Source organism: Etheostoma spectabile, unplaced genomic scaffold (assembly GCF_008692095.1).
Source record: "Etheostoma spectabile isolate EspeVRDwgs_2016 unplaced genomic scaffold, UIUC_Espe_1.0 scaffold273, whole genome shotgun sequence".
In the NCBI taxonomy this organism is placed as follows: domain Eukaryota; kingdom Metazoa; phylum Chordata; class Actinopteri; order Perciformes; family Percidae; genus Etheostoma; species Etheostoma spectabile.
Genome location: NW_022605577.1, coordinates 844,899 through 850,443, shown reverse-complemented (window position 1 = coordinate 850,443; position 5,545 = coordinate 844,899). Strand labels below are relative to the sequence as shown.

General features: G+C 40.2%; 1 long non-coding RNA gene across 1 annotated transcript in view; it reads right to left on the bottom strand.

The window, feature by feature from the left end:
- Nucleotides 1-3,658: 3,658 nt before the first annotated feature.
- The window catches only part of LOC116685954 (uncharacterized), a 20,044-nt gene continuing 18,157 nt past the window's right edge, over nt 3,659-5,545 (bottom strand). The window contains exon 3 of the long non-coding RNA XR_004331091.1: nt 3,659-4,623. This is a non-coding gene — a long non-coding RNA (uncharacterized LOC116685954). The remainder of the gene's footprint in view (nt 4,624-5,545) is intronic.

The window sequence follows — 5,545 nt, the reverse complement described above, 5'->3', positions numbered from 1 at the left end:
GGATATGCATTGTAAAAGACAATGATTGGTCAATGGTAATACCCAAATATTTGTAATGGGACACTTCTTCAATTTCTGTACCAGAAAGTGTACAAATGGTTGGGATGCTCAATCAATGCTATGCTATAATGCTATAATCAATGCTGACAGCAGAGCAACAGCTGGACACATTTTAGACTCACACTCTGCATGCTTTGGGATTTGCTTGGACTGGCCCGACCCCGTTGACCGCTGTGTGCGAACTGCCCCCCCTGTGACGGTGGATTTCAATTAACACAATTAACCTGCTGGAAAAACAGACCAGGTTTACCATCGGTGACCACTGTGTTTCCAGTAATATATTTTAAGAACTGTGCCGATCTTGAATCTCCCCCTTATGTGGTCATAAGCGCCCCCCCCCTCCTCCTCCTCCTCCATAGCATTTAAAGCTACAGACTCAGAAATGGTATCCTAAGGAAACATCATTGTGGGACCGGCTCTAGTGTTTGCAATCCTGCACCTAGGCTGGATTTTGGGAAAGAGACTTCAAAAACAGTATTAGGGGACCACTAAGGTTATATAAAGAGACTTCAGACAGTATTAGGGGACCACTAAGGTCTATATAAAAGAGACTTCAGATACAGTTTAGGGGACCACTAAGGTCTATATAAAAGAGACTTCAGATACAGTATTAGGGGACCACTAAGGTCTATATAAAAGAGACTTCAGATACAGTTATAGGGGACCACTAAGGTCTATTAAAAGAGACTTCAGATACAGTATTAGGGACCACTAAGGTCTATATAAAAGAGACTTCAGATACAGTATTAGGGGACACTAAGGTCTATATAAAAGAGACTTCAGATACGTGTTAGGGACCACTAAGGTCTATATTAAAAAGACTTCAGATACAGTATTAGGGACCACTAGGTCTAATAAAAGAGACTTCAGAGATAGTATTAGGGACCACTAAGGTCTATATAAAAGAGACTTCAGATACAGTGTTAGGGACCACTAAGGTCTATATAAAAGAACTTTTTTCCCCCCCCAAGGGAACAGTATTAGAGACCACTAAGGTCTATATAAAAGAGACTTCAGATGCAGTATTAGGGGACCTATATAAGGTCTATATAAAACAGAAATTTGCATGGAAACCCGTTGCCTTAAACTGTTAAAATGTTAATATTAAGTAATGTTAAGTTGTATAAACCCAGAGCAGTAAGTTGATGCAGTAGACAAATCAAGTTTATATTAGTAGTCATTATTAGAAATCATCTGATCAAGAAATCAACTATGTAGAGCTCAAATATGGGCCGTTTTACGAAAATGAATGGCTAAACGCAAATTTGGTATGACAGTGTCAGGAGCTCCACAGTCTGACGAGACAGCGGCAGCTCGCGGCGCTCTTTACCCAGCCCAAAGTCACCGTTTCTGGGTCACTGGACCATCAGATGCCGCTGCCCTGACGGAGCTCCACGGCGCTGCTGTCCCTCGATCCCTTCTTCCTGCTGAATGGCGTGAGTGCGTGAGTGAGAGCTTGTCATGCCCACGCAACATCTTGTGGATCATTTAACTTAAAAAAAAAACACAATTTCCATTCAATCTTACAATGGAACTGTGTGTTGAGTTGTTTAATACTTTTGTCTGCGAGTCACCTGATTAGAACTTCAGCCAGCTCCCAGTCACACTGTGGAGCGCCTGACAGTCTGACCAAATTTGCAATTAGCCATCAATTGTCATAAAACGGCACATATTTCAGCTTTTTCTTCTTTGTTTTCGCCTGGACAATGCATTTCTTTTTTCAAAAAAGAAGACGCTCCCCTGTTCCTCCTCATGAAAACTACTGCCAGTTAACATTTAATGCATGCACACAAATAAATACATATTATGACGGTGTGTATTGCTTTTCACTGTATTTCTTTATGTTTTATTGTACGCTAATTTAGGCATTTTAAGTCTCCCATAGATTAAATTTAAGCATGAAACCCATTTCTGGGGATTCCTTATAGACTGAGTGCTGATTTGCATAAACAGGATACATCCAAGACACCAAGTAGTGGTTTTAGATGAAAGACGTTTACTGTATGCAATATACAGGTCTCATTAAAGCTTCTGCGGCTCTATATTTAGAGGCGCCGGGATTGGAATAAGTCGGCCTTCAAATCTCTAAGAGTCCTTGTGGGACTGCAGCGAGCTAAACTTGCTAATCTGCAGTGTAATTATACTGAAGAGCAAGAATTAAAGAGTGAGCCAGGAAGATAAGAAGCCACTGCTCTTTCCCTCCATCTCTCCTTCTTTAATACTTTTTTCAGTAATAAGTGTTGAACTCTGAGTGACCTATATTTAAAATGCTTGCATAACCAGCTTCATTCCCCCCCCCCCCCCCCTTCTCTGTATATCTAACTTTTTTTCTGTGCATTTGCGGCTCAAACATATGGAGAGTATGTGTGAAAACAAGCCTCCACTGTCCCAAAATGACCTTCTCCTCTCTCTCTCTCTCTCTCTCTCTCTCTTCTCTCTCTCTCTCTCTCTCTCTTCTTCTCTCTCTTCTTTAACATTCTCTCTCTCCAGACGTTGTTCTAAATGGCAGTTTTGTCTCCTCCGACAGTCTCTTTCTTGGCTCTGCTCGTTGATTCTGCCTATTATCCACACCACACACACACACACACACACACACACACACACACACGTGCAAACCACCACCTTCCTCTTTTTCTACTCTGCTTGGATCTGTGTCCATCAGCAGTTTGTGGACTTTCTTCCAGATACCCTCTACTTCACAGGAATTTTTTCAGGACCCAAATTTTTATATTTTTATGAGCAGCAGTGCAGATTGAGCGTATCAACCGTTTGTAACCCCCGGCCCTGACCTGCAGTGTTTCACTCAGCCCACCTTCTACCGCCCTATAACCTGATAGGGCCTACTAAACGTTGTTGAACTCTACACTGAAGGACGTAATGTGATTCCTTGCGTAACTGCTATATAACAGGACGCACTTATGAAATGCAGCAACTCTGGGCACGCTGCCAGCATGTGAACATTTCAGAGGGTGTCACATTTGTCTATATCTAACCTGGCTCAACTTCATTCCTGCTCTCCTCCACTCCATTTTGTAACCTCTTTAATCCCACTATCCAGTGTCGGCAGCAGCCTATACAGCAGCAGAGCTGTGACAATTCCAAATTTTGCTGTACAATATACTTGTCTTAGAAATAATTCATATTAATTATATTTTCTCTATCAGTCAAATTCAGTGGATTACCTTTTAAAACAAATTCAAGTTTAGAATGAATTCCAGGATCTATCTTTTGGTTATGTTATATCACATATTATATGATCTAGATAATGTAAGAACACAAGTACACAGCGTATGAAGTACACTACACATCTTTATTATCCAAAAATGATTTTTGTTGCAATGAACGTGTTTAGGGTCAAGTGCCAACAACTACCGACTGAATAAATAATGTAACTATATAGTCCAACCAATAATCACTTATATCATATCCAAACAAAATCAATGATTGCTGGGCATACACCTTAAGACCTTAGCCAATGTCAGCAATTAATGTCAGTTAAACAAAGAAAGCGTGATTATGTAAAAAAAAATGTTTTTAAATGGACAATTAGACAATTATGTATCGTTACAGTCCTATTACAGCAGTACATGCTGTCCAGCTATACCTTGTTCAGACCCATAGAACTTTAAATTATAGCAGATTACACAGATATAAGTGTAAATAGCATCTGTGAGCTAGGTAAATTTACCAAAAATTAATTTTCAGATGCAGGAAAAGACTATTACAGGTTTAAAGAAATATTCAATTTTGGGGGGAAATATGCGTATTCGCTTTCTTGACAAGAGTTAATTGAGACGACCAATACAACTGTTGTGTCTGCACGTTAAAATGAAGGGTTAGCTTAGCTTAGCTTAGCATAACAACCCATTTCGCTACAGATAAAACAAGATGTAACGTGTAACAAAGCGAACAAAGGTGCTAGTAGGTGAATTTTGTTATCTTTTTTGGACAGTCCCAGGCTAGTTGTTTCACCTTTTTCCATGTTTAATGCTAAGCTAAAATAAGCTAACCATCTGATTGCTGTAGCTTAATGTTTGCTTTACAAATACGAGGGAGTTTTTACATAACACGTAATACTTCAGTAGGCTACAAAGTGATTCATTAATGTTGTTTAAACCCTCTAATTTACAGTTGCACATCACAGTGGAGTTTTTAAAAACGGCTTTAAAAAAAACAACATTTTACTTTCATGAAAATTTCCAAAAATGGAGTTCTATCAACAAATGAAAACGCGGACTATCTCCCACTCTCGCAGACTGTATTTGGAAAGAATTTCAGTGATTCATCGTGTGAATTATTGAACACAAAGTGATATAACTAGTAACCTGATCTGTGACTTTGTAAGAAACTCAGCCGGCCCAGACTAACAAAGGGGACGTCAGACTCGAGTCCAGTCCAGCACGTTCACGTCCCAAACCTTTTGATTTATTCATAAGCTATAGCTTCAAGACAGTTATGCAAACGTTCATCTTGCTCCAATTCACCCAGACACATTTAGAGGCCATGAAGTTCCGCAGGTTCTGCAATATCATTTGAAAGAAGCAGGCAATGTAATGACTGAGACTGAAAATATGAGGAGCGCTCATGAGATGAAGTATTTTTAGAGAATGTTATATCAGAATTTATTCAACTCGCACTTTGTTTCCAAGACTCTATTCACTTTGCAAGGTGAGATCAATCACCTTCAAATGCTTAAAAGTATTTGAAATCAGTAACAAATACAGTTCACAGAAAGCTTTAAATCAACAACTTTGGTTGACAAATGACACACGTTTAAGTTTTAAGTTACGTTTTTAAGTAAGTGATGACAAATATGGTGCATTTTAACATTGGAACAAATCCGGAATAGTGCGTTTGGCAGTGACGGGACTAGGATCATCAGGGATGTGACACAAAATTCTGGGCCCCGTAGAAAGGCGTTTTCCATGGGGCCCCTCCCCAAATCCACAGCTATTCATACAACATCTTTTTGGGCCCTCCTCACAACGAGGGCCCTGGGTACTCGGTCCCCTTTTTCCCCCCAGTCCGACACCCCCTCAGGATGATATATGTACATTAATTGTTGAGACCCTCAAATTACACTTTGGACATACTGTAGACTACACAACAATGACAGGAAAACACCAAAATTAGGAAGCATAGTTTATCTTTTTTGCCTTGGGAAAGGGAACTTTGGGGTCCCCTGCTGGAGCTGCTGCCCCCCCCTCGTGACCCCGTACCAGATAAGTGGACAAAGATGGATGGAGTTTTTCTTTTTTGTGTAAGTGCTCTAGGACATTGATTCCAAAGTGGGGTCGGGACCCACAGGGGGGTTGCGAGCCAGAGAGGGGGGGTTGCAAGTTGATTTCCAGAATTAAAATTAAAATTAAAAACCATTAAAAATAGGCATGATTTTAACACAAGATAAAACTGTTGTGTTATTTTTTGTTGTCAACATGCTCGTGTTCGGATACGCCTGTAGTGCGTGCGCCGTTGCGCACAATGT